At 40.1% G+C, this 17,967-nt stretch overlaps 1 long non-coding RNA gene across 1 annotated transcript; it reads left to right on the forward strand.

Moving 5' to 3' along the window:
* Positions 1–10,849: 10,849 nt before the first annotated feature.
* On the forward strand, positions 10,850–13,024 carry LOC117557900. The gene is made up of 5 exons (XR_004570764.1): positions 10,850–11,030; positions 11,190–11,264; positions 11,973–12,092; positions 12,553–12,631; positions 12,822–13,024. It is a non-coding gene; the product is annotated as an uncharacterized LOC117557900 (long non-coding RNA).
* The last annotated feature ends 4,943 nt before the right edge of the window (positions 13,025–17,967 follow it).

A 17,967-nucleotide genomic window follows, 5' to 3' on the forward strand; every position in this document is an offset into this window, starting at 1 on the left:
TTGAACCCCATCATACTGACCGCCGGCTGCCGTGTGTTCGTAAGTATCAATGATGCTCAATTTAGAAAAATGAGTCCAATTGTGTATAATTACAAGTGGTTAGTGGTTTATAAGTGGTTAGTGGCTTTTAAGTTGTTGAAGTATAAATTATAGCTTAATATAGCCAGACATCATAAGAATAAACAGTGATAAACATGTGCAAAAGTATGTTATTCCTTTGTCTGTAATTATTTTACCAACAAAGTAGCTATTTTACTTGCCCCCTCAAGACATAGGTATTGAGGGGGCATTGCATACCTATTGCAAATAACCATATATTTACAGCAATTACTGACAGATATGTCACATTACTACAGGCTTGATGGTGTTGTGTTTATTTATTTTTCAAATGTGTGCTTCGACTTTAATAGCAGCACCAGCTTTCTTTTATTAATGCATTCATAGATATGAGCTTCTGATCTACTGAGAAAGAAAAAGGTTAACATAAGAAATAGTTTGAAGAGATATCTGCTCACAAGCTTATAACTTAGTGATATACTATGTTTAGAAAATCAAGTCATTATTTTCAGCATGTAACCTTAGTGTAAATGTATTGATCTTATTTATTTTCTTCCTTTCCAGGCACAGTCCACTTCTATTTCATTCACCAGTCTTCTCGATGGTGGACTGAACTACTGCAACCTCTACAACCTGCTGTCAGGTGAGTTCAGGATCACTTGTCAACATGTCTCCACCATGCATGCTTAACCTTTTGTTTCTCCACAAAACAGTAAGAAAATCCAGTTATTTTTTAAAGTACATTTGTTAAATATGGGTTTCTATTATCATGCACACGTTAATAAACTTTAAATTTAGAGACATTAATGGTTTATCAAGGTCTATGAATATTAAGCATAATTAATATAACAAAATGTCTGATTGCAGCGAGCGGCCTCATCTCATCCCCCAGACTTCATGGAGATGACCAATGAATGGGCTTGCCTGGGCTACGGGCTCGCCTCTTGTAAAGCCTGACAATCCTTAATTGTTAAAATAATAAAAAATTAAACATTCATGTCATGATTTTTTGACATTATAATTGGAAAGTGGTTTTCCCTAGTGTCTCTAACTAATATGTGAAATATTCAGTGAATACCTCAGAATTCAGAATAAAAAATGAAAGGCAGTGAAACTTCAATAAATGTAATTCTCTGTGATCTGTGTGTCCGTTCGTATTCTTTTCTCCTGCAACTTGGCATGGTGAGGGATCCATCCATTGAACAATAATCTAGTTTGATCTTCTCTACTTCAGCCAAGTTTGCCCAAATGAACTTTTCCAAATAGCTATACAATAACAGGAATATTATTGTTTGTTTAAAAACAATAGAGTTTTAACAGGCGGTGTAATAAACCTCTCTTCCTGTCTCCCATGGCTTCCAACTCTTCAGTTTTGTTCATTTATTCGTAAGTTATGTTTCTCTGGTGAGAGGTCTACGTCTTTCATGCCAAGATTTTTTGAAAAATCCATAAAAAATAAAGCGCGGTCTGCAATGTGTTGACAAGGTAACGCTAGCCATTACTCTAGAGCAGGGGTTCTCAAAGTTTTGATGAGTGAGGGCCAATTTAGGTACCCAATATTGGATTGAAGAAAAAACGGAACACAAAATAATTCCAAAACAAATCCTTTCTTTATTGTACTAACCAATTACCGCAACTCGTGAGATGCCTAGTTGCCATGCAACCAGTAGTCTAGCAAACTTTCCACAAGCTGTCATTCATAATTTAGAAATGACAACCCAGGGGGCGCAGTTTTACCATTCTTAACCCTCTGGAGTCTAAAGGTATTTTCTCGATTTTTAGATGTTTTCTTAAATCACCTTTTAAATGTATTTCTTCTAACATGGCACCCCATGTGTTAAATATCAAAATGTTCAGGACAATCTCTGGTATTGCTATATATGCATATTGCTCACCTTAGAGCACTGTTTGATGAGATAAGTAGCTCAAAAGCTTAAAATGTGAAATCCAATTTTGGAAAATCTTCAAAACTCTTGTGAAAACACAAATTTACTCATGTGATCACATTGTTTTGGTGTTTTAGATTTGGTTACCAAAGTCCTAGGATCACAAAAGCAGTGCAATATTTGAATTACACTGTATATAAATGTGTTATTCATGTCTAAAATGAAAAACATTAAATTCAAATTTTGAGTAAAATATGTTTATCACTCTACTTTCACCAAAGCAGGGACTGCGATACATTAGGACTGAATAATGACTTCATATTACATACCAAGGTTCATGTGATGTGTACAAATACAAATTGAGCATTCAACCTTTTTTTTTCAACCAACAATTTAATATAAATATGTTTTTTTCAACCAACTATTTATATAAATATAAGAAACTGGAAAATCTCACTATTTACAATATTGAACATCAGAACTTTCAACCAACTATTCATTATAAATGTCAAGACAGTGTCAAGGTCTTTGTCTGTCTTCCAAGACAGTGGGTCTGGCTGCTGTGTAGGTGGGGGTGATGGTGCATGGGCTGCTGTGTAGGTGGGGTGTACAAGTGCTATACGAGACCTCCACGAGACCTCCTTGCTGGCTGGGTTGAAGGTGATGGCTGTGGTGGAGCCTTTGTGCTGAGGTGTATCTTGACCTGGTGGCAGCCACATGGAGGTGGAGGCTGTGTGAGTGATGGTCTGCTGCCTTGGTGGTGATGGCTCTGGTGAAGGCCCTTGAGCCACAGTAGATCTTGACCTGGGGGCCGGCACAGATGGATGAACGCTGGATAAACGCCGCCTGTGTAGGACAATAATTACAACACATTTTATTGAAATAAAGTTCAAGTAAAATGTTGCTCAAGCACAAATAACAATGCACACATCAAATAAAGTTTGGGAGGTTGCAGAAGGAGTCTCTCACCACACACACACACACACACACACACACCACACACACACCCACACACACCACACAACACACACACACACACACACACACACACACACACACACACACACACACACACACACACACACACACACACACACACACACACACACACACACACACACACACACACTTCCAGTTACTTTACATTCAGTATAAAATCACAGACACACATATACATAGGCTACATCTGATTACAAAGTCTCATCTGTACAGGACGGTAAAATAATAACAGGCACACATATAAATACATCTATGACAAAGTCTCATCTGTACAGAACAGTATGATAAAATAATCGATGGCAAAAACTGTCACTGTAAATGTCTCCGTTGTGGGACGAATAAATGATTAATTTAAATCATCTACACATGTAATCTCACTTTTACACACCAAAATAACGTTAACACAGAGTAAACATTTGCTAATGGAGAGTCTATTTTGTCCAATAAAAAGTTAATGACTATCGATAAAAAATATATATCAATAAACCTATTGTTCATTTTCGCGGTATTCCCCACACATTACCAGTACACTATTACTGTAATATTTACACTTACCCATGTCCAAATGGATCCTTGTTGTTGTCTTTGTATTCTTCTTCTTCTTCAGAAGAGTCGAAGACTTCAGGTTCTGAGGCTCTATCTTCACTGCTGCTAGCGAAAAAAAACTCTAGCGAAGTCGGCAACTGTAACGTTTTTTTAGCCATTTTATCTGTCTCTCTCTCTCTCTCTCTCCTAAAGGAAACTGATGGGAGACACGTGGTTTATGTTTTTTTTACATGGTGGGTAGGCCCTTAGTGATTTCTCGATGTCCATTGGTCATTTCAGACCATGATGGCTGCCGGCCGAGATTTCCTTGACGGACACACAAATCCACCAATCCCACACAGTGTAAAGTCAAGCTGCTTTGAGCGGCCATATTGGCTGCTGTGCCCTGGTTACAGTCTCACAGGAGATACCGCTGGAAAGCTACTCATTCTAATTATTACTAGATACAACCATGGAGGATTAAAATATAACGCATGCATTTCAGCGTGTCACATTAACTATCGCGGCCGCCAGAAACATTTCCGAAGGCCGCCATTGGCCCGCGGGCCGCACTTTGAGAACCCCTGCTCTAGAGTCTAGACTCTGGAGCTATTTCAGTCCAAACCACTTTAGTCAAAGAAAATGTATTTAAATCTGCAGTAAGCAACATCTGCTGTATGGCTTTGTCTTGACAGATTCCCGCCTTTCCAGATGCATACATGCATGCCTAAGGCTAAAAGAGCAGCAGCAAAATGACCCCCATAGGGTACAGAACAAAGCAGGCATCAATGACAACAGAAACAACATTAGGGCCCAATCCCAAACCACTCCCTCGACCCTACCCCTCCGTGATGGAGTGAACTCCGTCTGTAGCCACACTCGCAGCTCAACGAGGCTCCCTCCTGTCAGATGGAGGGAGTAAATACAGCAGCAAGCTTTGGGACGGCCTCCCCTCTTTCCGGCAGAAACAGGAAATGCCGTAACTGTATGTAACAACGGTTTCAAATCAGCATCTCTTAGACAACAAGTTTAAATTAATAACTCAAATAAAACTCCAAACATCTTTCATTGTGTTTCAAAGCTCTTTTAGTTTTAAACCTGATGTTTATAAGCTTCTTAGTTTTTGCAACGGTCTGTAAATATCACAACTTTATAATAAAATGCACACATTTACCTTTTTCTAGACTAAACACAGGTATGATCCTAAGTTAAAAACATATGAGGTTATCATGAGATTGTTAACATCGCAATTTATCAGTGGATGTTTGCTGTAACTACTTGTAAACAGCGTGTTTCCTGACGGACACACACAGCGTGACTCCGGTCAGGTAGAGACCGGTCTCAAGTCAGCACCGCTGCAGACTCGCTGTTTGAGGGCTTGATAGCCCACTCCCCCTCCACACTCGTTGCTTTGGAACAGCCCTCAATATGGCGGACCCTCAGCGTGAATGCGCAAACGGAGGGGTAGGGTGTAGGGGTAGGGTGTAGGGGGCGGTTTGGGAATGGGCCTTAATGTGTCAAATACAGCATGAAAGAAGGAGGAGCTGGGGTGTAGGTAGTTTACTTAGTAGCCTGCAGAGGAAACAGCCATTGTTTGAGGTTTTTGAGACCCTACAACAGGGGTGGGGAACCTTTTTCCTCTCAAGGGCCATTTCAATTTTTACAATATCCTCAGAGGGCCGTACAAATTATTGACCTCTGCTTAAAAAAACTAAAATCACAGCCCATTCATTTCAGGCTGTGCAAAGAAAAAGCAACCTCTTAATCCAGATATCTGCATGCACGTGCACGGTGTGGCATGACCACCAAAACAGAAAGATATGGACACAAGATGTGTGCAAATGTATTTAGTTTTCTATCCATGTGAACATGATTTAAGTGGGGGGGGGGGGGGGGGACTAACCTTCTCTAGGGGGGTCCGGGGGGCATGCTCCCTAGGGAAGAGTATTTTTTAAATGTTGAAGTTAAAAGCATCAATCTGGTGCACTTTGAGAGCAACATTAGGAGATCTATGGATACATCTCTCAACACCCAGATGAAACAGAACTGTAAGCAGATTTATTTTTCTTTATGAATATTTACAAATCACTCTCCTTTCAAACTGTATTCTTCTTTATTAATAACAACTTATTTTACTGTCATATAGTATTTTGTACCTGTTTACTTTATTCTCTTATTTTTTGATAACTATAATGATCATATAAAGATGTGCCTTTACCTCACTGGTTGGAGAAAAAGCGTCTTGTATTCGTTAGCATAGCTAGCTAACCAGATGCTAATAACAACAAAGTTATTGACTGTATGATCAGTGTGACAGATGAACAGATCACCACTGGGCTTTCAACTAAAGACACAGCCACGCAGGAACTGCAGCATGTGTACGGCTCCTTATGGTAACTGCAGTTTCTGAAGTGCCGGAGCGGCGTTCTGGTGCTCTCCGTCAGAACTGCACCCGTCAGTCGAGACATATACCACGTGATGACACGCTGGGCTCGTGTTGTGTTCAAGGATCCCGACCTTGGCCAGGAAAAACAGGCACTCGCTTGTTTAATTTTTTTGCGGTCTAGATTTCTTACATTTTTTTCTTTTTTGCTTGTTTTTATAAATTACCTCGAGGGCCGTACCAAATGGTCTCGCGGGCCTTATACGGCCCGGAGGCCGGAGGTTCCCCACCCCTGCCCTACAAGGACCCCCAACACAAACAGCTCCTAGTGCAAACAACAATCACTCCAACAAGGGAGTTGTTCATCTTTGGTCTGTCATTTGTACTATATTGTAACATCTTAGTACATTTCCATTTTATGTCCAGCTATGGAAATTAAATTGCAGAGCACATCCCGATCAAACCTAGGTTAACCCTGTTACCCCCAAGTGTACAGTTTTGGGATCAACTCTGTCGGTTGTTTTGCCCCTATATTGAAAAGTACCTCACCTACAAACATTATGACAGTATATATAATATCGTTTTTTTCTCTTGTGTATGATTTTATTATCTGTGCACTGCGCATGAACCTATATGGAGCACGTGTGTACGTATGGCTCAAATCACAAGATTTTCCAATTTCAAGGACCAGAAGTCATCATAGTCATTCACAGATCAGAGGACTCCTGTTAGCCATACATGTTGGTCACAGTGACCACATGGAGAACAAATGACATGCATGAAATTATCACATTCTTCAACAACAGCAAAAAGTGGCTGATGGCCATTCACAAAGCAGGTGACTATTCAGTTTTGTAAATGACCTAAGTAAGTGTATCATAAAAATAAAGTTGTTTTTTTTTACACACATACCTACATTAATATCCAAGTCTGGCAGGGGAGATGGCATATGATGAGTCCTGGTTGGTCAGGGCTACTCTTAACTGTGAAGCTCGCTTAAAATGTTTTTATCGTTACCCTAATGCTGTCCAAAACACAACATGTGGTCTTCGTTCTGCGATGTATGGCCATCATTGACGAAGAGCTCAGTGTGCTGCAGTCTGGTTATGGAAACTGATTCATCCATAGCCTATATTTAATTACATTTTAATGTATGCCACTTACCACCCTGACAAAAAGCTCCCTGTTGCTTGCTTTGACCTCCTACATCAAGTTAACAGGTTAATTATAATACATTCATGTGAAAACTTGAAAAAGCATGTGTTTCAAGGGTTTTTGAGCAGAGCAAATACATGTTTGAATATTTTGTAATGCTCAATGTTTTATTATTGCAAACCATGAAGTTTCTCAATGATTAATAACTAGTGCTCAATGAAAAGAGAAATAATATATAACCTTTGAATGTGGTGATCGGGTGAAATCCCTGGCCTCGGTTAGTGTGACCTGAATATATGGGGCCAAATCGAAAAAAGGGACAACAATTATTGATTTTTTTAGTGATCAATAATATTCTTGAATTGGCTCACTTTAGCAGCCAAAGAGTAAATACAACCATGTATTTCTTGCTTTTGATGCCAGAATCATACCCTGAGAGCAGTGGCGGCGCCAGAGATTTTCTCTAGGGGGTGCTGTGGGGTAGCTTGACGTTTCATAGAGGGTGCTTAAACATGTAGGGTTTCCCATTAATGCACCAGCGCTACAGTTGAATTCTCTACTGCAACACTCCCCACGCACACACACACAGTGCACCCGCGACTGTTACAATGAAGGCTCGATAATCAGCTCACGGCATATAGGCAGGGGTAAAGTGCTATTTTTACAAGTGGGGAGCGGACCTCACCTCCTCTAGGAGGGTCCTCACCTCCTCTAGGGGGTCCGGGGCTAGCTCCCCCGGGAAGATTTTTTGTTAAATATTGAAGTTAAAAGCATCAATCTGGTGCACTTTGAGAGCAACATTAAGAGATCTATGGATACATCTCTCATCACCCATATGAAACAGAACTGTAAACAGATTTTCTATTTCTTTATAGACATTTTACAAATCACTCCCCTTTTAAATCAAACCGTTTGAGACCCACTGAGATAACTAGACTAAAGTTAACTATCTAAACACTGAGAGAGTCCTTTACTTCACCTGAGTTGAGGTTACCTGAGACTCTCCGTCTGACAGGAGAGAGTTCTCTCTCCACCTTGTTGTTGAAAAAGCTCCTTATATCCATTAGCTTGGCTAGCTAGCACCAGATGCTAACCACAACGATCTCCGGTAGATACCCACTGGTGCGCGAGGCGAGCTCTCTCGCGCACGCACGCACACAAAATGGCTCGTGCCACACACACACACACACAGAGCAGGGCTTGAATGAAACACAGAGACCCAGAAGTAAGCTACTTGTACTCACGAGGCCTATTATGTGCAGAATCCCTCTCGCTTTCAGTTGGTTTTGATTGAGTGTCCACACGTGGACGTTTAAGGACTAACAAACGATCAATCCATTTTTCACTTTGCTGTTAGCAAATCATTTGGCGCTCTAGCTAACAGGAAGTCACTCAAGTGTCACAAAGTAATTTAGCCTATGGGTAGGTCAAAAATCGAATGGGTGCTGGCCATTGGCCTAATCATATCACCTGTGTTGGCTTTATGTTTTTGGTCAAAAATGTGTTTGTTTCACATATGCATTGATGTAATCAATAATATTTCTAATTTAATTTAATGAAAATAATAATATTTTTTTTTTTTAAAAACACATATTTATTGGGGGTGCTTAGGGGGTGCTTTGGCAATCCTGGGGGGTGCTTCAGCACCCCCTAGCTCCCCCCTGGCGCCGCCCCTGCCTGAGAGAACAAAACTAAAGAAGTGAGAGCATGGCTGAGAGATGAAGAGAGGTTTATAAATCTATTTATGCAGATACTATTGTTTCTTCCAAACCAAAAGAAAAGTAAAAGTAATGTTGCGAAAGAAAGGAGATCTGTGTGATCAAACAAAATTATTTTACAAGGGATGCATCCATCTCAATGCAAGACACAGGAAAACCGACCCGTAATGACATTTCAAGATGTTATTGTTTTTTCTTTCCTATAGGCAGAGGTATACATAATAAATCAATACTAGTTGCATACAGCCCACCTGGACAAAACAACAAACTAATTCAAAGGATTCAAAGCTTCTTAGGCTTTGCAGGTGGTGAGTCCGTAGCCCAGACGAGACCATTCATTGATCATCTCCATGAAGCCTGGTGAGGCTCACTGCACACACACAAAACAAATGGATGTAAATTAGATCATCGAACACTCGTGCTTAACACTCAGTGGTATTTATGCAATCATTATGTATCTGAAGATAGATATTAATAAAGCAGAGCATTCTTATACATTATGATAATTACTCTTCCAAGAATCTTAAATCTATCAACCCTTAGATGCACGAGTGACTGGACCCTACACTCTTCCATAAGAGGGTCAAAATTTACCCGTATTAGAATGGTTTTTTTTGGTCACACTTGTTTAATAATTAGTATTATATTTTGGTTCACACAAGAAATATTTAATATTGAATTTTTCACTATTTATAATTTTAAACGTTTTTTTACATTTAAAAAAAAAACATTTGAACATATTGATAATTGAAAAGCACTCACTCACACACACCACACACACACACACCACACACACACACACACACACACACACACACACACACACACACACACACACACACACACACACACACACACACACCAATATCAATTTGATGACATCAAATATTTTCTGAGGTACAAAATTAAGATAATCAGACCGATAAGACCGATCTCACTCATCAGTACTCGGCCCCTCCTCTTCATCATCTACATCCTCCTCTCAGTCCCCCCCCCCCCCCCCCATCAATCCATGCCGGTTGATCAAGTTTGATAGTCCTATACTCCCCACCCTAACCTTCCATTATATCGTAAAGCGATTTTGAGTCCTTGAAAAGCCCTTTAAAAATATAATGTATTATTATTATTATACTGACAGGTAGGGATTTGGGCCCCATGAAATATATCACATTGGTTACTTTCAATGACACATGAAAATAAACATTTGGAAGCTTGTCACAATTCTGTTGCATTTGCCCCTGAAATTAGACTTTATAAAATGTTAAATGTCAGACTCATCATGAGTTAAGGTCCTTGTAATTGATTTGTTCATGGGTATGACTTATGTGTCTTGTGGTGATTATGTGACAGAACAGCCCTGATTGTCTTTAATTCCACAATGCCTCTCATTTAAAATCCTGCAAACCCTTGAGCAGTATCGCAATTCCACAAAATACACATTTTTATGCCTGGGGAATTTAGTGACAGTTGCTCTATATGAGAATGAAATAAAATTAAAGATAAATAAATACAAACTATTTATATACAGAGAAGTAAAATAAGTTAATGTAAAATGTCCAATAATCACATTTTTATAAATGAAACATGCCCCTGACATAACATTTTACCAACATTTGTGAAGAAAGTTTAGAAGTCAGCTTTCCTTTATTAGTAAGTAATACTTTTTAAGATTAAGGGCCGATTTCATCAATCTGGACACAATGTCCTGATTAGTCTTAATATTGTTAAACCTTAGTACGAACACTTTTGCTTGGAGCTACTTAGTCAGAAAGTAGAGGTGTTGATGTTACATGTTATTAAATGCAATCTTGAAGATGAGACAGCCACAACATGTCATGTTTCAGAGCAACCACAATCAAAAAGGATTTACATGTGGCTCCATGGCTAAGGGGAAAGGAGTATTGTGTATAAATGTACTGTATGTATCAGGAAAGAAGAAATATATTTTTCTGAAACTTTTCGAATCTCTTAACACAGATATAAAGACGTGAAAAAGTTGATTTTGCATAATAGGTGACCTTTAAGACAATGGTCACAAGACACAAAGTATAGGCCATTAACAAAATCAATTTCAAGGGTCCTTTGCTTGACAAGCCTGATTTTTAGTATAAATTAGCTGGCAAGTAGACCAGTCAGCATCCAGCTCTCTCAGAAACACCACTGCTCTCCAGGAGGAAGAAACCTGCTCCGTATCAACATGAAGACTCTGCTGCTGGCCTCTGCTCTCTTTGCAGGACTCTTTGTCTCTCTGGCTGCCGTCCCTGTTCCTATTCCTGCTCCTTATCATGCCTTCTGCAAAACAATGTGGTGAGTTGGGATGCTGATCTGGTTCTGAGATGTTACATGTGTTGTGTGTGTTTCATCATGAGCTGAGACAATATTTTGGTGTCAGGAAAGTAAAAAAACAGAAACTGGATAAAAAGTTGCAACATGTTACTCTGAATTGTTGTTGTTTTTTTGCTCCAGGCTCTTTGCAGGACCTTGTACTGATATCAAGACCATGTTAGTCACACAGATTCTAGCCTCCAGCCTGAGTATACGGTAAGAGCCGCTGTGCTGTTGATGATGTTTTAGAGCAGGGGTGTCCAAACCGCGGCCCGGGGGCCAAATGCGGCCCGCAGGCCATTTTGAATCGGCCCTCAGCTAATTAAAAAGTGTAATGACATATGGCCCACAATGAGCATTAGTAGTAGTAGTAGTAGAACCTTTATTTATCCAGGAAAATCAATTAAGAACAAATTCTTATTTACAATGCATTGTTCTTGTTTTATATTGTACTTCTTAAATATACATGTAAACATGTATTATACAGTATTCATGTGTTAATACAACAAATAACATTTTCTATCAAATCTAAGTTGATGAGAAAAAGCCCAATAACTTATTTACATAACAAGCTTGAAATAGACGCTTCCTATTTCCTCTTATTATAAGCAATCTGAGGCTTCCATTTTAACGAATGAACTGAATGTATCAAACCGTATGGAGATCTGTGATTTAAGCTGTTTTTTCAAGTATCAAGCATGAATTACCTACATTTGATTGATTTTGCTAACTTACAACTTAACTGATAAGGCAATATACCTCTAGTGAGCGGCCCAGCCCTTCTTATATTTTTCTGTATGTGGCCCTTGGAGAAAAGGGTTTGGACCCCCCATTTTTAGACGGTTAAGACAAAATAACAGACACCAATTCTATTATCTTCATGTATTTAATAATGTTTAGTGTAATGCTATGTTTCTGTTTCAGCTTGTGTCAGTCTTCCCTGGTTTTGTCAAAGCCAACCACACGTCCCCGAAGACCCCCGAAGGAGAGACCATCATCATCTCATTTTACCCCACCATAGTGACTGGAGGCTGTCGCATGAGTGTAAGTATCAATGATGCTCAATATTATAGCGTTAAAACAAATGCAATAAATGGTTCACTGTAAAATTGTGACTTTTTTTTTTTCATTTAACAAAACGATTTGCTTGGTGTGTATTATCTGCCCAAAAAATAACTTTCTTGTTGTCTCCTGGGAGATAAACATTGGGATTATTACCTCTGCAGCCCATTTACATGCACAAAAACCTATATAACTCACCACAGGAAAGGGAAAACTCCCAAAAGCATAATAAGGCCTCTGTAACCGATGATCTGCTGATCTACTGTATTTGAGAAACAGAAATTCACAAGAAAATAATAATTTGAGTAGAATTGTACTCACAAACTGTCAACAAACTATTATTATTGAAGGGTTAATCTATATTTGAAACCAAAACTAAGGCCATCAGTCACTGTGAGTAACTTTCGGACAAATCTATGTTGTGTATTTCCTTACTCACCAGGCACTGTCCAAATCTAATGGATTCACCAGTCTTTTCGATGGTGAACAGAACTACTGCAACCTCTACAATCTGGTGTCAGGTGAGTTCAGGATCACTCCTCAACATGAACTGTCTCCCCCATGCATCCTTTTCTCTTTGATTCTTTTAAAGCTTGACACCATTCAGGATGATACATTGTCATGCTTGCACTTTTTAAAATGTATATCTGTTTAATGAATGTCATTGAGTATAATGAATGTAATTAATTTGTGTTTGTTTGTGTCTTGTAGCGAGCGGCCTCATGAAAGAACCAGGCTTCATGCAGATAATCAATGAATGGGCTTGCATGAGCTACAGACTTGCCACCTGTAGCTAAGCTTGCTTCACCAAATCATGTTGGGATTTGATATATTTGATTTGGAAATGGTTTTTTTTCACCTTACTTATGCATGCACCCTTAAGAAAAAAGACCAATAAAATATATTGCAACTGATTTTGCTTCTTACTCCTTTTTTATTTTCAGAACAAGTATAGGAATCTGTTATTTGTCCCACAGTTAGGAAATGTGCATTATTACATGAAATTACCAGTGCAAATAAAAGTAATAGATAAGATGAGTACGCTAACATTTTGAATAGAGAGAAAAACAGGTAAATAAAATAACATAAAATAAGAACATACACTGAACAAAAATATAAACGCAACACTTTTGTTTTTGTTCCCATTTTTTATGAGATGAACTCAAAGATCTAAAACATTTTCTATATACACAAAATAACCATTTCTCTCAAATCTTGTTCACAAATCTGAAAAAATCTGTGATAGTGAGCACTTCTCCTTTGCCGAGATAATCCATCCCACCTCACAGGTGTGGCATATCAAGATGCTGATTAGACAGCATGATTATTGCACAGGTGTGCCTTAGAATGGCCACAATAAAAGGCCACTCTGAAACGTGCATTTTTGCTTTATTGGGGGGGTCCGAAAACCAGGCAGTATCTGGTGTGAGGGGTAGGGTTAGGGTAATGTTGTGAATCGAGTGGCCTGTGTTCGTCGTCCATTACATACGCCTGCCCATACCCCACCACCACCATGGGCCACTCGATGGATCCTCACAATCCTTCATCAGTTTATCAGGGGAGTAGAGATACTGTCAGACATTGTGAAGGAAATTATTTACAGAAATCTCCTGTATAATTTAAACGTTAGTCCCTGCACAACACTGTATTTCCCTGTGTGATGGTGAACATCTCTTTCTCTCTCCCCTGACTTCTAGTTTAGGGAATATTGTTTGCCTCCAGTGCATTAGGTCCAGCGTTTTTGTGCAAAGAGCTTTTTAATAATCATAGTTAATCATACCCTGGTTTGAATATGCCAAGCAGTACACATTTCATTGGTCACTATAATTTCATGTGAGATAAGATCACAACAAACTATTCATATTCTCGTTTTGGCTGTCTTTACCGGGTCACAGAGTGAAACAAAATTGAATATTCTGGCAGATACAAACCAGGCTAGGATCTATCTGTGATTTCTTAACAGTTTTTGGGAGAAGAAAAAACGTTGGCCTCTCGCTCGAGGGAAAAATCATATCATGAGAGCAATTGAATAAAACCTTAAGAGGTAGAAGGCAAGGGAGACAGGACTGCGCACTCTCCAGTTTTTTCCTCAAACCCAAAAGAAAAGCAAAAAGATTTTCTTAGAGAAAAGTGACTTATAGATAAAACTATTTTTTGTTCAAGGTGTGGCTCCCATGTTCAGTTGCAAAAAAGAAACGAAGCATAATGAAATGGTAACATTTTATTGTTTTACCCTACAGTCAGAGGTATGTATAATATATAAAATAATAGTTATATACTTGGGCAAAACAACATTTACAAATTCAAAGGACTCTCAGTTGGTTCGGCTTCACAGGTGGCGAGTTTGTAGCCCTTGCAATTCCATTCAGTGGTTATCTCCATGAAGCCCGGTTCTAACGGGAGGCCGCTCGCTGCAAAAAAATAAAATAGACCAAATTAGATCATTCTAATCAATAATGTCTTTAAATGTTAGATTAAAAAAGTTGAATTATACCAATATATACATTTGTGAAAGCATGCATGGGGGAGAGTCTTCATGTTGATAAGTGATCCTGAACTCACCTGACAGCAGGTTGTGGAGGTTGCAGAAGTTCTGTCCATCATCAAGAAGACCGGAGAGTCCAATAGAAGTGGACTGTGCCTGGTAAGTAAGCAAATAAGATGGTTACATTTACATTGAGGTTTACAACTATCATGACTTTGTCAGTGTTTTTTGACACATTAACAACAAATAAACAATACCTTGTCAAAAGATTTTGTCTATTTTCCACATAAATGATTTTCTTCTGTCAACCGATTTCTTTGTCTTTTTCAAATTTTTCTGTAGCTTACGGAGCCCCCGTACGTCCCTCTGAGCTGAGTTATTGACAGATTCGAATCTCGCAAAGTCTTTGCGATATCTCGCAAAGGTTTGTGCGAGATCTCGCAAAACATTTTATTTTTTTTTCAAATGTTTTTTGTCTTCTCCATGTCCCCTAGGGGGCTCCGTAGTAGCTCATCAATTAAAATGCATGCATAAAAAGAAGCTGGGGTTCTTTAATTATGAGCGCACAAAGTGAAATATCACCTTCTATAACAAGCATGTGAAGCCTGCAGTTACAATGAACAAAAATATAAACGCAACACTTTTGTTTTTGCTCCCATTTTTCATGAGATGAACTCAAAGATCTAAAACATTTTCTATATACACAAAATAACCATTTCTCTCAAATATTGTTCACAAATCTGAAAATCTGGGTTAGGGTTAGGGTAATGTTGTGAATCGAGTGGCCTGTGTTCGTCGTCCATAACATACGCCTGCCCATACCATAACCCCACCATGGGCCACTCGATTCACAACATTTACCCCAACCCTACCCCTCACACCAGATACTGACTGGTTTTCGGACCCCCCCAATAAAGCAAATGCACGTTTCAGAGTGGCCTTTTATTGTGGCCAGCCTAAGGCACACCTGTGCAATAATCATGCTGTCTAATCAGCATCTTGATATGCCACACCTGTAAGGTGGGATGGATTATCTCGGCAAGGAGAAGTGCTCACTTTCACACTGGACTCATTGGGGTACTACCCCTTGATCATATCATGCAAGCATTCATCCACTGAGAACTTCTATAAACGTAGCCGGCCCCGGGGCAGCCCCTACCTGAATGCGCTCGCATCTCACCGTATAAAAGGAGGCCTCGCCTCCTGACTGTCATCCTTTTCTCTTCAGCAAGCAGGATTGAACAACCTGAGCAGTAAGACGAGAAAAGAAAGAAAGAAGAAAAGCACTGGACTCACCACTCGAACACCGGACCTGTCCGACATGCCCCTGGCCTAATCGCGGGGGCTGATCCGCCACCGCCTGTGCTTCCAGTGCCTGGGGCCGGACCACGCCGAGGACGGCCTAAGCCTGTCGCCGGCCTGGCAACCACTGCCGGATGATCCCTCGTTTGGCCGCCGACATCGTGGGGATCATTTTTCCGGTGAAGTTTGGCCCGCCGGAGGAGGCGGAGGTACAGGACCTCGAGGTGGTGGAGATGGGTGAACAGGATGACGAGGGTGCCATTCGTGTTCGCCATCCCGAGGGACCGGGTGGGCCACGTTCACGGAGGAGGAAGACAAGGACGCCTCGTTGTCTGGTACTTTCGGGTCCGGCGGCCAGGAGGGTCCAGCACAGGTCTGCGTGTCTGGACTTTCCGGCAGTGATGACCCTGGCGGCGGAGCGTGTGGGCCCTACCGCTCCCCCCACCACTGCCACCCGAGGCCAGTAAGCCGCCTTCGACAGGGGTTTTTACGCCCGGTGCATCGGGCACAGCCAGCCTTCGTCTCACCCCCGTTGCCAGATATCAGGCAGTGTGTGGAGGCGACGTGGCGGCAAGCCATTGACGAGGAACGCCCCAATAGCAAGCCATAAATTAAAAAATTAATTTATATAGCGCTTCTCATCTGCCAAGACAAATCTCGAAGCGCTTCACAACAAAGGACACTGATACAATTTGAGAGATTAAAAAATAAAATAATAAATAAAATAAAAGTTGGAGATAGCGATAGATAGAAATGGCAGTACTCCAGGTGTATGTTAGCAGATTTAGACTTAAACCTTTTGTCTCCTGCAGCAGAAAGGTGAATAATCTCAGCAGTTCAAGTTTAGCCATTCATCACGGCGTTATTTATTATAGGCACACATCTCAAGAAGCTTGAGGACAGAGAGAGAAGGGGCGTGACTTCCAACGGTCTTATACCCCAGGTAGTGACATCACAATCATGTGGTACAGCCCTAACCAATGAACACAGTTAGTAGTCGCAGCTACTTACATAAACAATATATGGTACACAGTAATACATGGAGTCATACACTATACATGTTATATCTCAACACTCCCACTTATGAATTATGTGCTTACTAGTGCTGTAGCGACTCGACGTCGACGCGCCGACTTCAAAATATCGTCGACGACATATTTCCGCGTCGACGCGTCGCTACCACACACGTGGGTCACCCAAAGCAACAAGCAGTTCGCAATCGCACTTCAAACACAATGGAGACTGAAACGGCTACCTCCTCCTCCTCACAGGATTGCGCACGAAGCCCCCAAACGAAAACATCTCGCCCTAGGTCTTCAAAAGCATGGGAATATTTTAAAGTTAGTCCAAAACGCAAAGATATTTATATATTTATATCTCACTGAGACTGCTGCATAGCCTAGGCAGAAGCAGCAGCTAGCTGTGGTGGCTACCATTAGCAGCTAGCATTTGCTCTCCGATTTTTACATAAAATGGAATTATGGATTATAAATTCAATCATTTTTTTATACATAGACGTTAAAAACCTATGGATTAACCGATTCAGCGCGTTTTTCTCATTTTAATGCCATTGAACACGTCTTTTGATCAGATTGACAACTACGGTGGTGAGACGATCTCCCTAGAAGCTCTGTGAAGGTACGTGTTGTGATGACTGTATTTGCTTCCCCTGTCGCGAGTCCGGATCACTCAGTGATGATACTATATACCTACATAATCTGTGGAGTCTCAACTTTAATTGGATATATTGTATGTGCAGCTACGATAAGTAATAAGGGTACTTTTATCTTGAGTTCTGTGCCAATGTCCGTTAGCATTTTTCGCTCAGGGGTCATTTAGATGCTTCTTATGAGACTTGTGTTTTGTTTTGGTAAACGTGGTTTGTATCGTCAATTAGCTGAGATTATTTCCGTTAATCTGGTATAACACATTAATAGGTTCTTAAATATTAAGATCCCCTGAGACACAGTATCGTGAAAAAATTTTTTTTTACATTACGTTTTTTTTATGAATTGAACAACAGAAAAATAATCGTTAGATTAGTCGACTAATCGATCAAATAATCGCCCG

The sequence above is a fragment of the Gymnodraco acuticeps genome, unplaced genomic scaffold (assembly GCF_902827175.1).
Source record: "Gymnodraco acuticeps unplaced genomic scaffold, fGymAcu1.1, whole genome shotgun sequence".
Lineage (NCBI taxonomy): Eukaryota > Metazoa > Chordata > Actinopteri > Perciformes > Bathydraconidae > Gymnodraco > Gymnodraco acuticeps.